A 19,267-nucleotide genomic window follows, 5' to 3' on the forward strand; every position below is an offset into this window, starting at 1 on the left:
TTGGAGAACGTACTTAACTTCTGCATATAAACTAATTTGTTCACAATGCAGAGTCATTTTTACCAGGGAAACACTAATGCGGTATGGTATTTGGGACCAAGTTAGGATGAACCATGGTAAAGAGTATTATTTGATGTTGGCAGTTCAGGAACACGTGAAAGATCTGCGCAACAACACGAGAAAGCATCCCTATCTACAGACACAGTCAAAGCAGGTAAATTAGATAGGAAATTAAAAGCTATTAAATTTAAGTAAACGGAGCTATTACATGAACGACTGCCAAACAAACAAATCGGGGTTAACTCTTCGTGGAAATAGCACTGCCAGGATATTCAGTTTCAAATGCTTACTTGGTACTATCAGTCACAGTGTGTTCTGAGACCGCGTGGACTGCGTTGTGTTTCAATACAAGAAAGGGAATTGAAAATAGTAACAACGCGCTTCCTCGATCCGCAAGTAAAGATATCGAAGAGTTTCAATTCAAACTTTCTGTGACAAATAAGCAAAGCGTGATTTCCCCTATAAATGTATCACATTCCTTCAATTTTGTCCATCTTCTCCTTACTGGTGCGACATATTAGTGTAGCTGGTTACAATACTGAACCCCCACCCACTTAGGAACCAAAAAACACATTTGGGCATTGTGGGTAATAGAAAAACTATGAGGGTTTCCCTTCGTGTAGTATTGTAGTTGTTCAACGGAAATCATGGCGCATCTGTTCCGGCACGTTACAAGAGGGATGAAAGCTGGTCATACTGATTGTAATGGAGTTAACATGGTAATACCTTCATTTACAATTAATGAAACATTTTCCTATTCGTACAGAATCACGCCCTTGAAAGAATTGCAGGGGTTGAAATCAACGCTCGTACCCTATTAGTTCTTGTAGCAATGGAAAGTGAGAGCCTTATAGACATGGACGATGAAGTCACAAAGTTTTGTATCTCTTCCGTGACAAGAAAAGTTGTCAAAGTTGCCATTCGATATGCAGTCAGTTCCTGGAATTCCCACCCTATGGATTCCCGGTAATATTGATTTTCGATGTTTCAGTAGCAAGTTTGGGTCATATCTACACGATAAATAATTGTAAAAGGGCATAATTTACAGTTGTTTTGGAGCTGTGAAAACCTGATTTATTATTATTTTTTTTTGGGTTCAGGTAAACGCATTCCACTGCAAATGAATTGTACGAACAGTAGAGCCGTTCGTGTTAACGCCAACAGCAGAGCAAGAACTGCAAATGTACCAAGGGAACCTGAATCTTGCTCCATCATTCGGCGTCGATCACCTAGAGCAAGAACCCGCAAAGAAGGAAGCTAGGAAAGGCAGTTCATAAAGTACTTTTCCAGCCGAGTGGAATTGTTAACGAAAATCCTACATTTCTTCAGAAATGCTCTCATTTAAATTATTATTTACGGCTGACATTACACCTTTCCCGTCAGTAACCATCTGTTCTATTCTATACACCACTTTATAACCGTCAAAATGTCCTTAGAAACGTCTTTTGCAATGACAAAGGCACATCCCGTTATCAGTCAAAAGAACTTTATTAACTCAAAAAAGTGTTTCAGTTAGATTATCTGCTAGAGTTGTGTCCCCAATTTCAAGAAAACAAGGGAGAATTGAATTCAAATAGTGTTGACCTCTTACCAAGGAAAAATGAAATATAACATTTCATGTACTAGTAGTAACAAAAAGAGGCCCACTTAAATCACATAAGATATCTTAACAGTCTGCAGTTGGCTAATATCCTTCCTGAAACATTGCAAATTTAAACATCGTACATTTTAACATAGTGAATTTGAACATGTTACGTTTCGCATGTCACAAACTCTGACAACGTTCACGTCAGTTTTCTTCCCGTTCGTTTAACTTGTTGATAACAGTGGCGAAGTCATCAAATCCCCTTAGTTGAAACTGATTTTTATGACCCTCGTCATTCTTACATATTGGGCACTGCATGAATTATCTTCAAACCATCTTGTAAGGCATGGACCACAACCTAGAAGACGTTGGCAGCACCTCGAAACTGTCAATTGCCGCGCGGTTTTAAAGCAAATACAGCATTTGAATACAATTTTCGCGCCTTTGACTAAAATTTCATTTACCTCGGAGATTTGTACCAGTTTGTCAAGCTTCTCTGCCATATCCTCCAAAATTGCACCATGCGTTTCATCGAATTTACGTTTCTTCCTCCCAGGCAAGGAATTACCTCACTGAGTTTTTCTTTTTTTCTTCTCATAATTTTCTAAAGTCACGGCGTACACTAGCTCTCCTGACGGGAACTGCCTCGTTCCCAGATGTCTCTCTTTTTTTCGAGGAACAAGAGCGCGCGCAAAGGACCAAGGGAAGGGGAAAAGGCGAGAGACGTCGTTTCGCCTCTCTCCTTTCTTCTTCTGCTTCTGCCTTGCGACTGAAATCGAGGCGCCTGAGGAGGAGGCAGTGGCGGGAATGTTCCAGAAGTCCTCTCCTGTGATAAAAAAGTCAATGTAAATGGCCTGAAAGTTTGATTAAAATAAGTCAATTTTAGCGCGTTACTGAGTAGATGCGATTTAAATTGAAACTATCTTTTTGGGCAAAAGTAGAAGAATCCGTTGTTCAAGTCGAACACGATTTTTGGCCCTGAATAAATTCATAGGCCAAATTTCTGGGGTAGATAGTGCTACATACACGAAGTGTCATCGGTTGTAATTTTAGCGCATGCGTATTTGAATAAAACCTCGGCCACACGAACATTCAGCGGTCAAACATTTCGGCTTGAGTTTATTGAGTGAATTTTCACTGATATAACACAGATGATTTCTTTTACGGCTTCAAATCTCTGAACTTTGGAAGTCATTTTCGCTAGGAATTAATGGGGACATCGGCGAATGATGGAAAATCTCCTTTTTTGGTGATATTCAGTGAACTGTACTAAAGTTAGAATAGCGAAAAAGCGGTGTTTTTTTGGTCTAAGCCTTCACCTTGGCAAGTGTACCTGGGTAAACGATTGTATTACTTAGTGGATACAAGCTTCATGAGGAGGAAGGGTCTTGCATGCGCAACCTTAAGCTTAAGCTTAAGCTGCGCATTCTAGAGTTCCCAAATCATCCCAATTTCGGCTTACCCCTTGTGGCATCGGTATCCATGATTTCAAAACCATGGGAGTCGACGATGACCAAGTCTTCAACCATATTAATTAAGGTATTCTTTAACCAGTTATGCGACGTCATTGACGGTACAATCTTCTCTTTTCAACCTCAGATGCGCCGTGTGAGTCTTCACTATTTGTTGGTCATCAAAGTGGGCCAAGAAAACCACACGTTTGATGTCTCCCTTGATGGGTTTTTGTTTGCCCACAGGAGCAAGCAGCGCCGGACTTGCAGCTTTCTTAGCTTACAGGTCATATCAAGTTGCTGAGGAGTGGGCAGTTGAAAGTCACGAAGGTTTTCCCCCATGACCTGTAAAGTTATTTTATCATTCCAATAAGTGGCATCAAACCCGCCAGTGATATGACTTGGAAAACGGGCCATACGTGTAAAGTCATCCTCGAGATAAAGTGTTTCCGGCAAAACCGGAAAAAGTTACCAAATTATGATAGAATACAGTATAATACAATAATTATTACTTTAAATTTAAAACCCGGGCTTGCATAATCCATCAAAAAAGATGAAAATTAGAACCATGGTGAAGACCATAGTGATGCCCGACCTTTTTTCAATGTTATGTAAGAAAAGAAAAGTGCATATCTGAAGTTGGCTTCGTACACATTATTCACGGTACAGAATTGGTCAAAACTCCGAAAACCGAACATAAGTTTTCCCTTTGGCCGAAAATGGTTTGAATTTCAAAAATTTTCTGGGTTGAGTTTCAGAAATGTTACAGTTTTTCGGTTCCTTGTCGGTGGAGGAAGTGAGATAAGCGGAATTTGCGGCACCTTGTTGCTGTGATCGTGGAAAAATTGTATGACTTTCTACAGTGCATGTGCAAATGGCTTGTATAATGCGCGCGTGCGTATTTGCCTTCACAGGGTCACCAAACGTCAATTGACAAAACTAGTAACGCAGGGGTCAATGTAAACACCCCCCCCCCTACCCCAGGACAAGGCGGGGATTTGTTACAGACCTAATTTCAAATATTAACAAATTCCCCTCACCCTGGGGAAACTGTCCACCTACCAAAGTCCTCAAATGCTCCCACCATGTGGGGCCTTCCTCGCCTGAGATGTACTGGATTAGGAGCCTGAAAAGAGAGAACATTAATTTAAAGCACAGTTCTGTATGAAGCCCTGGTCAAACAGGCTCGCTAGTAGACGCAAGTTTGGTGTGTACGAGGATTTTTTTTGGTGTTTGCAGTGTGCCGGATTTATTTTGTTTTCAGAGTGGGACTGAATTTATTTTGTTTGCAGTGCATTTTATTTTGCGAGATGAGCAACTCTTTGTAACATGGGGCTGAATTAATGAAGAAAGGTGTGCTCCTAACGAGCCACCGTATAAATCAGTAGACTCCATAAAGATAATATGCAATTTTAAACCACACGACGATCAAGCTAATGGCGATATTTTCTTGTTTTCAACAGCACCAACTAGCGCGACAAAAATGGTTGACATCGCTATTCGAGATTCAAAACAATAACAAACGATCGCGTTGCGTCTAGGGTGAAAATGGGCCTTTAAGTTTGAAAACTCTCATGGAAACAACATATAAATATTTAGTCGGAAGAGAAAACCATTTGAAAATTTAGTGGTGTCTTTTTTGCTCCAATTTTTTTCAAAGATTTTCACCATGAATTGAAATCAAGATGGTAATCCATTAGCCAGCCAAGCTCCACGAACGAATTGCCACTCGAACACTGTCACAGCTGGCATAGAAACGCACTATGCAGCCGAAACATTCGTCAGTTTTAGTGGCCTGAAAGAGGGTTTCTTTAAAGGAGGGAGATTTATACCCGACGGCAGCCATGTTTAATTTGATCTATTGAAGTCACATGACAAGGCGTCGACCAATCAGATATTTTTCACCAGTGAAGCAAATCAGTGCAAATGGCTGATTCATCTTTATGGCGAATGCGTGATGTTTAAGCAAACGTGCATACGTAGCATTGAACAAAAATGGCGTCGTGGAAAAGAAGCACGAATATGGTGTCTAAAAATCTCAAACCACATATAGATGCACACACCATTCGCGGAAAACCCATGCTAAAAGATGTCGAGCGTTTTCGGAACAGGTTGGTCCGCGAACTTTACGAGAGAGAACATAAACGTGATTCGATGTCCATAGAATTCGCCTAAGTATAAAGAGAAATATTTGCAAGGCTAAAAAAATTCTAAAAGTAAAAAACCAAACGTTTTCGACATTAAGTCATCATCAGGGTATTAAAGTACCCTATGTCGCAAAACTTTTCCGATCGAGAATTACCTAAAAGATGTAATAAATATGGGTTTAACGGTTTGAATGCACTTGAATTGAAGGAAATATCACGCACCAAAGTCGAAACTCTCATCGCATACTTAATAGACCCTTCCACGGTTTTTGGCGCCATCTTTGTTCGGCGGCAAACAAGGCTACATTTACAGTAAATGTATCGGGAAATGTATGGGATTTTGGCCGACTTTGAACCACTGTAGCACCGCTAAAAAGAGACGGATTTCCACAGTGAAATTGTCTTTTAAAAGACATTTACACTGAGATTATTTTCGTGAAATCTAAAGAACAGATTCATGCTAGAAAGACCATAAACGGATTTTTAAGATCCCATACAAATCCTTCTAAAATCATCACAGCAAATTGCTGCGAAATTAGAAGCAACATAAGAAATATATTATTTTAATTTACGGACGTCATACCTTCCTTAATGGCCTTATTTTCTGTTGAATGAATGATATCAATAAAACTATCTAAAGTAGTGGAAAAAGTTTGAAATCTGTCTTTTTCAGTAGCGGCGCTACAGCGGTTCAAAGTTGGCCAAAATCCCATACATTTACTGTAAATTTAGCCATGTTTGCCCCCCAGCCAAGATGGCAATCAAAAACCGTGGAAGGGTCTATTTGGGAAGAAAAAGTGCCATAAAATCAGTCTCCAAAGACAAACAAAAAATTCCTCACACTTATTTGGGGTAGCACAATCATCTATTAGAACGGAAAATTTGGAAGCGATATCTTAAAACCCGTCGGGACAGGAAGTCCGAGAAGTTGTAATTTTGGCTTCAAAATAAACCCCGAGGAAATCGAGCTCAAAGATTAATTCGCGTGCAATTCACGGTCTGCTGAATAACTCCGCCCCTACTTGAAAACCAATTATGCTGAACCAATCAGTGTTTGGGCATATGCTAAGGTAGCAAATCTCGCGTGAAGGCTGTCAATATTGACACCCAATCCTTTCACATGTGATTGACATGATACGTAAATAATTTTCTCGGGCAGATTACGGCGGGAAACAAAGAAAAGGCTTTAAAATTAATTTTTCAGAATTTTTATTTCGGGAAAATATACTTTACAGCCTACCGATTTAAGATTTGCGATAACAAAAAATTTGAGCGAGACCTTAATGTCGAAAAAGTTCGGTTTTTTACTTTAAACATTTTTAGCCTTGATAATAGTTCTTTTTATAACGAGAATCATTGCCATCCCTTTAACCTAAGATAAGAGATAATAATGTAGCCGACAGCTCCTCTGTATTTTGTTTTTTTTTCTTTTTCATTTGACGATGCAAGACATTAGGAAAGCACGAGTTCACGCAGGTATACGTCACGTTATCTCTACGTTCTGCCGCATCGTCAGCGTTTCGCATCTATAGGCTTCAACGAGACGTTAATCAATGTTAAAATCCATAGAATCAACCCTCGCATGACGACAAAAAACTGTTAATGAAGAATTCGTTTCTGGTAAGGACCCTTTAGGGAGAACAGTTTTGCTTTCATAATTTCTCGAAAATTATACCGATCGGTATTGTGTAAACTGTAAAACAGTAACAAGGGATTACTATTTTTAGGTTCCCACCGGTTCAAAATAAAACCGATGAAACCGAGAGCCAGGAGGTGCCCGACTAAAGTCCTTCAACTATACTTTTGTCATGAAAACAAAGATGTGACTCACGGAAAAAGTGCCGGCAAAGTCACCATGGTGCTGGCAGATCTGTGTCATATTTGCTTACTGCTTGGCAATCAGGGGATAAATTGATCTAGGGCGTGTTTCACTCCCTAAAATGGGATCGATTGCATGATTAATTTTTAGGGTTACATTTTATTCTTGTTCATGAGTGATTCGTGTTATTTTCACTTGGGGAATCTATAACGCTCCCTTCTGTTGCCCTGATATTAGCAGTCATCGAATTAAGTGTGCTTTTCTCCGCTCACATTACTAGTCAATGTTTCCTTCGAGTATCGCTATTTACCTCGGCTGGCCACAGTTCAGGTCATGATTTTGCAGAGGACGAAGGAAGCCTTTTTCACAACATGCGCGATTAACCAGGAAGCAGCATGAAGCGATCGACGTGTGCTTGGTTTGCTTGCATCTCTCTTCTACTTCAGTGTTATTTTCTAGTTCTTGTTCATTTTTCTTGTGTGAGGCTCTTCCCGGAAACGGAAACCATAAGAGGTGAGTGCAGTTAAAATTGTCCAAATTCTTATCAGCTGTCAGCTAATTGCTTTTTCATGGCTGTCAGCAAAAAGAGTATATTGGCCTATTTGAAATGTCGAACTAAAAACAAAGACAAGAACAAAGAATAAGTATCACGGCGTCTAATTTGAAAAGATTCAGCTCCGCAGGTTAAATTAACAATAAATCGGTTCGACTCCATAGCAGCTTTTTAGTTTCAAATGAAGTGTTCTTGTCGTCGGTGCCAAACTGAATTCACAAATCATTTTCACATATTTTGTATTATTTTGAAATGATTTTAAATTTTGTTTCAATTCACTGAGGACTTCCGTTTTTACTACTGTGCGGTGAATAAATTCCCTTTTAAATAGCAAAGGCTACAGTCTATGCGATGACTAGGGAGCTACGGCTACAGCTACGAGAAGTCTACAAAACAATAGACGGTTATACTTAAGCGTGACGTTACGCCAAACGACAAAGGTCGGAGTGAAATTAGGGTTTTTCCAAAAATGTAAGAACCCTGCTTCATATTAGATCATTTCTGTCCTGTTAGCTCCAGATATCAGGCAACTTCTCAAAGGAACGAGACGAGTTAAAATGAGAGAATTTTCACGCTTTTATGACAAGCAGGAGCCTGTCGTTTCCCGTTTGCCGTTGGCCGTAAACGTCATGCTTAACTTAACCTCTCTAATAGAAGCGCTTTCCTTTTTCATGGAAAACCCGACTGTTCAGGTGGTAAACCAAATGGAACAGACTTTTTCTCGTGAAAGTTTTCGAAAAAATAAGAAGATTACCTTCAGGTATTCCTCTTTTCTCGTTTTTGCAGAAAAGATTGGAAAACTGCTTCCCACATGCCACGCTCCTTGATGAATTAAGTGCGAGGTTTCTGGCCGCGAAAGCGTTTGCCATTGTGAATCCTTTGGCGACCCCTTGCAAAAGAAACACGCTCGTCCTGTTTCGTTCCGTTTGGAGTGACGGAAATGGTCATGTTCCTTTTAACAGGAAATTCTCCCCGGCTTTTTCATTCAAATAAAAAGCACCCTAGGTCTAATAAGGGCCTAGCCAAACGGGAAATGTTTGGTGACCAAACATTTTACCGTTTGGCCACCTTGTTTGGTGCTATTTGATCGTGTTTGGTCGCGTTTGATAAAATTTGAAGGCCAACAAACAGTCGATCAAACAACTTAAAACAGTTCTGTTCTCTTGGTTGATGGGCGACGTTTTGTTCGTTTGGAGAGCCGCATCATTCACTTCACTAGCGAAAAATGTCTGATATTGGATCAAATAGGCCATTTTAGAAATATCAAATATTTAGCTTCATAGTGAGGCAGTGAGGACAAAAGCAATAGAAACGTGAAAAATATTTGCATATCATCCACTTTCCTTTATCTTTTGCCTTAGAACCTCTCTTTCAAGCTGGTTCAGAATTCTAATATATCAAAAAAGGCCTATTAAACATGGCTGCCATCGGGTATATTAAAATCAGATCTCCCTCGATAAAATATACCCTTTTTCAGGCCATTAAAACCGACGAGTAGTTTGACTGCATAGTGCATTTCTATGCCAGCGAGATTCTCTTTTGAGTCACTTTTGAGTCAACGGTGTTACCAGGGAGATTTCGTAGGAAAATTCAACACGAGTCTCGGTTGCTGTGACAGTGTTTGAGTGGAAATTCGTTCTTGGAGCTTGGCGGGCTAATGGATTAACATCTTGGTTTCAATTTATTTGTTGAAAATGTTTTTAAAATGGAACAAAAAAGACACCACTAAATTTCCAAATGGTTTGCTCTTCCGACTTAATATTTAAATGCTGGCTGTTCGCATCAGACAGAAAATGCTAGGAATTTTCATTTGTTTTCAAAATTGCCATTCAAGTGATCCATAGAGACAGCCTGGTTTACACTACAGAAAATGTTTGGCACGGCTCGGGTGAAATTGGCACTGGTTCCAAAAAAAAAAGGTTCAGCTCGGATAAAAATTGCAGTGTAAACAACCTGTCCGTACCAAATTTCATCCGTGCCGAGCCAAAATTTTTACCCGCGCTGGGACCTTCGGCGAGGTAGTCTGAGCACGGGTGAAAATGGTACGGGTGCTGAGAAAAGCGGCACGGTTCGGATAGAACAAGTAGTGTAAACACTTTAACGGGCCAAGGTTGAGCCTTAATTCATATTGGCTAGCGGTTTTTTTGCGTACATTTCAAGACGGCGGCTCATTCTCCACCAAAATCACGCAGACGTTCTTGATTGTAGTTGAACTGCGCATGTCTCCAAGAGAAGTTACGTGAGCCCAAAAATGTTGGTACGGTATTTTTGGAACGGTAAAAATGCTGTAGTGTAAACAAAGTTTGCTGAGCTCTTTTTTGGTACCCGTGCCAATTTCACACGAGCCGTGGCAAACATTTTCTGTAGTGTAACTACTGACAATTTTCGGCACGGCTCGTGTGAAATTGGCACGGGTGCCTAAAAAGAGCTCGGCAAACTTTGTTTACACTACACCTTTTTTACCGTATCAAAAATACCGTGCCAAAATTTTTTGGGCCCGGGTAAGTTCTCTTGTAGACATGCGCAGTTCAATTATAATCAAGAACGTCCGCGTAATTTTGGTGGAGAATGAGCTGCCATCTTGAAATATACACAAAAAAAAATCGCTAGCCTATAAAGTGTTTACACTACTTGTTCTATCCGAACCGTGCGTATTTTTTCAGCACCCGTACCATTTTTACCCGTGCTCGGACTACCTCGCCGGAGGTCCCAGCACAGGTAAGAATTTTGGTTCGGCACGGATGAAATTTGGTACTGACAGGTTGTTTACACTGCAAATTTTATCCGAATTGAACCTTTTTTTTGAGGACCCGTGCCAATTTCACCCGAGCCGTGCCAAAAAATTTCTGTAGTGTAAACCGGGCTTTAGAAATGTATTTCAGTTGTTCAAAAATAATTTTAAAGTGAATTTGGCAGCAATATTAACCATTAGTATATACCACACAGGTGAATAGTACTCTCCGCGGGCGCTGATTGGCTAACTTGGAGGTGATTATCCAAGTACTGTTAGATTGTTGTTAGACGGTTTAGACAGTTTATTAACAATAAAAACGTAGCAGCCAGTAGGCTGAATTGCGTAATTATTTACAAAGAATAAATTAAGTATTATAACAATATAAGACTATTCACCTCCACTCCGGTGAATAATGGTAAATTATTATATTGGGCAAATCCCAGCGCCCTGATTGGTTGTTTCTCGGTCGGGATTTTGCAGTACGGACCGTTTCCGTGGAGACGATCCAAGCCTTGTACTTTTTTTTTGGAGAAAAAGCCGGCAAATTCATAATTGAAAAAAACTTTATTTGAAACCGAAAGTGCGAAAAAATTGCGAATATTGTCATCCTTCACAGCAAAACTACCAGAAAACGCTAAAAATATTGATTTTTTTGCCGATTTCAAAGATGGATGAAGTCTTCAGACGAGCATTTTTTTATCCTGAAGATCTGGAAACTTTTGATGCAGAAACTGAAACAGGCATCATCGAAAACCAGGAAGCCATGGTCGCTTTTATCAACCAACAGAAAAGTGCAAACACAAACAAGAAGACGGCTATACCGATGTGAACGGTCGTAAATCCTTGTTGCTCGCATTTAAACACCACTTTTTGAATACGCCATTTAATTCTTGCAACTGCATGCGATTCAACTGAAAAAGATACGATAAACGATTACATAAATTATTCTAAAGGTAATGAACAGAAAAGCGCAACGGAAAACACAAGACAAATACTTACAAACTGTGATGCGAATTGAGATAAGCCAGAAGGCTGCCGAGAACGGTGAAAACAGAGACTCAGTAACGCAAATCTAGAACTTTAGAAGGATAATGTAACGACCGAACTAGGAAGAGAAAATTATGCGTAATAATGCCGAAACAAACTTATATACCTACAAACGAACGTGCAAAAAAGACTACAGGGAATAATTACGGTATACTAGTTAACACCTAGACAGAATTACAACGCATACACGCAGCAATACACACCTGACAACGAACAACGCGATCAACACATAAAAATTTCCTATTCTAGTTGCTACATTCCGGCCCCTGAACTAATAGAGTTCACTAAAGCATTTTTACTTGCAGCTAGAATTCTGTATATTTCAGTTCAAGGTTCGTTGAGCTAACGCTATCAAGCAGTTCATTGTTCAATTGAAACTCAAAACTCTTTCGCTTAAGATAAATGTTTCTGTTCTAGGAAGCATAACTTCGTGACTAGTCTTGATAGGACCGTCGTTCTTGTCGCAACCTTCACGGATCTTGTAAGGCCATCACTTCCCGGGTGAACTTCAACGACGCGACCTAACGGCCATTGTCCACGGTGAACTCTTTTATCTGCGATAAGCACCAGGTCTCCGACCACAAAATTTCGACGCGGCCTTAACCACTTCTGGTGTTCTTGTAAGGAAGGCAAATACTCCGACAACCATCTTTTCCAGAATACGTCAGCAAGATATTGCACTTGTTTCCAACGATTTCGGCAATAGAGATCTCCCTTCACGAATACACCAGGTGGCACATTCAAATTTGACTGCATGAGAAGCAAATGATTTGGGGTCAAGGGTTCCATGTCAGCCGGGTCATCACTGTTGCGGGTTAATGGTCGTCCATTCAGGATACTTTCAACTTCAGCCATCAATGTTCGCAACGCTTCTCCAGAAACCAACTGCTCTCTTAACAATACTCTCAGAACTTTGCGCACAGATCGAATAATGCGCTCCCACACTCCTCCCATATGAGAGGCTCCAGAAGGGTTAAACTTCCAATCGATATTTCTTTGGTGCAGGAATGAATTGATCTTCTGCTGATTCCAACTATCCACTGCTTCTCTTAGCTCTCTTTCCCCTCCGCAAAGGTTAGTACCATTGTCGCTTATAATAACCCTTGGCTTTCCTCTTCGACTGATGAATCTGCGCAATGCGCTAATAAAAGAATCTGTCTCAAGAGACTCGGCTACTTCAATGTGGGTGGCTCGAAGGGTAACACATGAGAACAAACATTCGTAGTGCTTCACAATGCTTCTTCCTCGTTTCACGAACAGTGATCCAAAATAGTCAATACCAACATAGGAAAATGGCGGGTCTCCGGGAGTTAACCTTTCTTTGGGTAAATCTGCCATCATTTGTTGGCCACGGAGAGAGTTCTGCTTGCGGCATGTCAAACAACCACTGAGTACTTTACGAACGGCAGCTCGTCCCTTGATGATCCAGTACTTATTTCGTAAACTTGTCAGCACGTATTCTTGACCTAGGTGTCCCACGGATTGGTGATGTGCCATAATCAGCAATCTGGAAAGGTGATGATTGTAAGGCAGTAGCAGCTGATGCTTTGACTGATAATTCAACGAGGCATTCACAAGTCTTCCACCAACCCTTAACGCTCCTTCTTTATCAAGCATTGGACGTAGTTTGTAGATGGAACCAGACGAGCCAGAAGTCCTCAGGGCACGTTTCTCTTGGGTTTCGGAATTTGAAGCTTGAAGTGCACTAAATATTTCGGGGAAAGACAATCTCTGAACGTATTTCACGATGTGAAGTTCTGCGAACCATAACTCCTCCAGTGAAAGCTCGCCTTGTGGCAGTGCGTCGTTTGGCGGATAACACTTTCTTCGGATGTACTCTCTGAAACGCAACAACCAGGCCACGCCCCTCTTAAGCTCGTACCAAGACGAGTAACGCTGGATCATTGAGTTTAAATTACTTTCCTCAGAAACCATGGTTGTTCCATTGGTTTGACCTTGACTCTTAATCTCTGGATCCTGGTCAGGTATACTTGGTAAAGGACTTGAAGGAACTGGCCAAGACTCTTCTAGTTTCCAAAGGAATTCGGGACCCTTGAACCATCGATCCCGAAGAAGCAACTCTTCTGGAGTCAAACCTCTGCTGGCATCATCTGCAGGGTTCCTTGCTGACTCAACGAAATTCCACTGCGAAGGTTTTGAGCCATCGTGGATCACTGCCAGACGATTTGCAACAAACGTATGAAACCGCTTGTCCTCATTCTTGATGTATTGTAAAACAGCTGTAGAGTCCGACCAAAACACTGATCTGTCAATCTTTATCTCCAGTACTTCTCTTAATGTTCGGTCCAGCTTCACGGCAACTACCGCTGCTGATAGCTCCAACCTGGGAATGGTCATTGGCTTGACGTGAGCTAAACGGGACTTTCCAACGAGGAAACTGCAGTGGACTGCATTCCTTTCTTCATTGACAAATCTTGCATACGAGACTGCACCATACGCGATCTGTGACGCGTCTGCGAAGTGATGAAGCTCCGTGACGTCTGCGACACCAAAGTCAGCTGGTTTAAAACATCGTGCCAAAGAAATCTGGGACAACTTTGGTAACTCTGAAAGCCACTTTTTCCAGCGTATAGCTTCTTCTTCTTTAATCTCTTCATCCCAACTAAGCCCTTGCTTGCAAAGATCTTGAATTAGTTTCTTAACCGAAAGAACAACTGGCGAAATGATATCGAGGGGATCATAAATGGAGCTGGTCACTGATAAAATCCCTCGACGTGTGTAGGGCTTATCCTTTGGCAGCAACTTAAAGATGAACATATCTGTCTCCGTGCTCCACTGAACTCCGAGAGTTCTCTCGATGGGAAGTTCTTTAGCCTTCAAATCAAGATCAAAGATTGAAGGGGCTCTATCGGCGTTTGGAATGGTCTCTAGGACAACCTTAGAGTTACACGACCACTTAGTCAATCGGAATCCGCCCTTTTGAAGCAGTTCACAGAGCTGACTTCTTAAATCGATGGCAGCACAGGAGGATTGCACAGATTTCAGACAGTCGTCAACGTAAAAGTTCTTCAGGACTGTATCGATCACCTGATGGGAGAGATTTCCAATATTGTCTTGAGCAGATGTTCCTGATGCAGAAGTTTGCACAACTCGGTGACGAGGTTCTACCAAAAAGGTGGACTTCCGTCCGGTATTCAATAGCCTGTGCAGATAAATCATCGTTTGGCCACCACAAAAATCTCAAGGCATCTGAATCCGGGGGGTCAACTTTCACTTGATGGAACATAGCTTCGATATTAGAAACCAGGGCGACTGGTTCTTGACGAAATCTTTGAAGAACACCGAACAAACTATTGGTCAAATCAGGGCCGTGTAATAACTGATCGTTCAGAGAAGTACCCTTGAACCGTGCAGCACAGTCAAATACTACTCTTAACTTGTCTGGCTTGTGGGGATGGAAAACGGCATGGTGTGGTAGGTACCATAAGGGCCTGCCATTAGGGTAAAGTTCCTCCACAGGCACTTGTTTAGCATAACCTTTTGCAATGTACTCGTTAACAGCTGCTTTATAGCGTGCGAAGAACTCTGTATCTCGATGAAATCTCTTTTTCAACAAAGACAATCGCTGCTCAACTGCGACTCGGTTATTTGGAAGGTAAGGAGGTTGCCGTCTCCATGGAAGGGCCACTTGATAACGTCCGGATACCCTTCTGACAGAAGATTCCATGATTGCCAATGCTCTTTCGTCTTCAACGGATATGGCGACTTTAGAACTAGATATCGAATCAGCAAAATCAGTTTCCCAGAAGTTCTTAACTTGCAGCAGAAAGGTTTCGTCTCTGGAGTCGCTTTCATCATTCAAACGCACAAGGTTCACACAGAAACTGCTTTCTTCATTGACCTTCACAGTTGGTCCTATAAGGGTCCAACCTAACAACGAACGAATGGCAACCGGTTCACCTCTACCGCCGCGCCTCTCTTCGAGCACCCAAAACGCTTCGGGGACGTTACACCCTATCAGCACTCTTACTTCCTTGCCGTCGATCTCTGGGAGTTCGATGCCGTTAAGGTGCGGCCATTTAGTGACATCATGATCTCTTGGAATACTACACTCAGATATGTTTAGGCGATCGACGGTCCACGCCCTAGGTACTTCAAGGCTGGAATCTCCGTTGATTGAGCCAAGGATTAGCTTAACGTCTAGGCCAGATCTCTCGCTGTTCTTGCTTTCTTGGGTTGTTAACATGAAACTTCGTGGTTGCCCTGTGATCCCCAATTCATCAACCAACTTCATGTCACAAAGGGTCACATCAGAGCCGTTATCTAACAGGGCGTACGTTTCTACCACTTTACCTGGCTGATTACCACGTACCCTAACAGGAACAATTCTTAGACGGACTTTATCAGCTATATGGCCAGTACCATTCTGACCATTCACGCCGGCCCCAATGACATGACTCTGGCTGGACAATTCTGTTACAACACCCGAGGTGGAACTTTCACTATGGCCGAGCTCCTGATCGACACGGCGACTATCTTGTATCCCGTGACCAACTGGAAGAGGCTGAACTGGTGGATGGAGAACGGTCATATGCTTCTTTCCACAACCCTCGACGTAACAACCATTTCTCTGCATGCATCCCTTGGCCATATGGCCTATTTTGAAACAGTTCTCACATAACCTCGCATCGCGAACGATCCTAATACGATCGCTGTACGATTTGTTCTTAAATTGTTCGCAGTTCCACAGCTGGTGCATACCATGGCAAACTAGACACCTTTTAAGCGAGGCGTTAATCCCGAATTTATAAGAGAGTCTTCGGTCCACTTTCACACCTTCAACTTGTGCACTGGGAGAGACCGGTGCTATGAATCCCCCTTGGGTGGCATAGGTAGTCATTTTTGCTCCGGGATTTGAAGATTTGTTTCTTGGATTGCCCTTTTCTTTGTCGTTAGTTAATGCACCTCCAAAAACTGGATTGTTGGCCACTCGCGCCTTAGTAGTGACAAACTGGGAAATGTGATGAATTCTCGGTCGCTGACCGGTTTGCTGGATACTGTCTGCGATCTCAAGCCACTTCGTTTTCAGGTGAAAGGGGAGCCTGTCAACTATTCTTCTCAGATTATCGGCGCTGTTAATCTCGTCCAAGTACCCGATTGATTCTAATGCGTTCTGGCAATCCCTCAGCTGATCTGCAAAGGCCAGTAGTCCCTTTTGGTCATAAGGCTTCACGGGTGGACCATGAGTTATTTGGTTTTAAGTGGGCTACGGCAATCTTGAACGGATGCCCAAAACGATCTTGCAGCAGGGTTCGTGCAGTCTGGTATCCAAATGCAGGATCCATTGAAACACAGCTCTTTATAGCATTTCTAGCTGCTCCCGTACAGTACTGAAGAAGAAATGACAACTTCTCACTCTCATCGGACGCATTTTTCTCGATATTGCTCTCAAAGGAGCGAATAAAGTTCCAAAACTCAAGCGGATTTCCATCAAACTTGCTGAGTTCAGGTTTAGGTAAGGCAAACCCTTGCCTAATCGTTGACGCCACAGATTGAAACGTTTGCTGCTGGAGCTGTATCATTTCCTGTTGCTGCTGCAGTAACTGCTGAAACCTTGCCTCGGGCGGAGAAACCTCATTGCAAGATCTAGTTGATGGAGCCTCACAGCGATTCGGTACTCGCGTCCACACAGGAGCAGCCGGATTCAAAGTGACACTTGTACCCGGTAAAGGTGCGGACATTTTCTCTTCTTTGGCGTCTGCAATCAAGTAAACCGACTCATAAGCCCTTTCTGGCTCAAATAGTGACTTGTCCTCGGTAGCCTGGGAAGGATCCACAATTTGTTCTACGCCATCTTCCTCCTCTAAGATATGGGCCCGTAGGGTGGCTCGCTCAACTTCATTCTCTGCTTCTAGGATCTCCTGCTCTCGCTGTACGGCATCCCTTTTCTGTTGCAGTTCTATCTTCTTCTTGAGTTGATTCAACTGACCCGAGGTCGTGGCAGTACGGACCGAGCGCAGGGCCAATATTCCCCAGTACGGCCCTTGCGCTTGGTTAGTAAGCAGTTAATATCATGTTTTCTTTCTTCCAAAATATAAAAATAAAGATAGATTAGGTAACTCTAAATAGCCAAAGCAACAATATTCAAAGTTGAAAATTTGATTCAGGAATACCAATTGCAACCACGGAGGGTTTTTATACTGAAACAAAATACTACCACAGCTAATAATACGCTTTCATGACATTGTAGTGGGTTAATGTGACCAGAACAAAAATAATTAATCAAGAATTTATTTTATCTTCCAGCAATAAAAAGAATTATTATTTTTAATCGCTGGAAGATAAAAACAGCAGGAGGATATAAAATAAGGTATCTTCAAAGTTTAGAAAAATTGTTGAATGTGATTCAGTGCCATCCTCCAAAACTTTTGAGAAATTTCAAGTTGGCCTACTAAACACTTCCAGTACAATAAATTATCGAACCTCTCTTTGAGTTTGAGGACTCTAGTAGCAACACAGCTGATTCAATAAATTTTGAATCCCCTTCCATTAGATTTAAATGTAGTTAAATACAATTTAACCTAGTTAACAACGAGGAGCAAGCGTTATACCAGTGGGCGTTGTCGTTTAGCGTTGCGTTGCGTTGTATTCTTAGCGCTGTGTTTTTAGCGTTGAGTTGTTTCTCCAAACCTTTTCAACCCTATTACACCCCTATCTGCAGTGAGTGCAGTCAGCAGCTCCGGTTGCTAGGGTCGGTCTTTTAGCAACGGTCAGCGGTCTACTCATCACGCGTTAAGCTCGGCGGTATTTTACTGTGTGCTTAACGGAGCGTTTAGTTGCTGGTTTGTTTAGGATTGCACTCCCCCTCCCTCCCCTCCCATTATATATCTTGGTAGTTGGGGATTGTCTTAGTCTGGCATATTTGCAGTCATATCGGCTCATTTATTTTGTGTTTTTATAAATGTACCAAAATCTAAATTCTTGTGCGGGGCATTCAGAGCCATTGTTGTTGTTTTTTTTTCATAAAGGCCACAGGGTAATCTTTGTTCCATTTATTATTATTATTATTATTATTATTATTATTATTATTATTATTATTATTATTATTATTGAAGACCTTCAAGTCATCCATAAAGAACAAATGATTATTTTGACGTCTCCTAAGATCCAGCTTTGACATCCTGCGGGATCTTGGTCAAGCGTACCATGCAAACAGCGAAGATAACGGGAGACAGACCCCCTTGAAAGATACCCCGCCTAATATCAACTGAGCCAAGTGACTCTCCACAAGATGTCAGCTCGGTCTTCCAGTTTACCATGGATTTCTGCAGGAAACTTATTATATTTCCCGCTACCTGAGCCATGTTTAAGCTTTCAATAATCTAAGGGTGAGGTACCATATCATATGCTTTCTTATAGTCTACCCACGCCATAGCCAAGTTCTTGCGCTTTCTTTTGCAATCTGCAAGGACCATCTTATCAATCAACAACTGATCTTTTGTGCCTTTACTGTTTCTTCTACACCCCTTCTGTTCTACAGGCAAAGAATCGTTTTCTACAAAGAACTCTACATACTATCAGCCATGATCTCTGTCATCAGTTTCCAAGCAAGTGGTAAACAGGATATGGGTCTATAGTTATCAACAGCACTACCTCTTTCTTGGTCTTTCTGACACAGCACAGTCCTTCCAGTTGTCATCCATACAGGTATGGCGAACCTATTCTTGATCAAATCATTCATGTGGTCTGCCATTCGTTCATGTAATGCTGTCAATTTCTTGATCCAGTACCCTTGGACGCCATCAGGGTCAGGTGCCTTCCAATTGGGGATCCTCTTTGACCTTGCTGTCACCATTTCAGCTGTTATTACAATGTCCTCCCGTCTAGCTTCTACTCTTTCCTTTCTCAAC

The sequence above is a fragment of the Montipora foliosa genome, chromosome 1 (assembly GCF_036669935.1).
Source record: "Montipora foliosa isolate CH-2021 chromosome 1, ASM3666993v2, whole genome shotgun sequence".
Lineage (NCBI taxonomy): Eukaryota > Metazoa > Cnidaria > Anthozoa > Scleractinia > Acroporidae > Montipora > Montipora foliosa.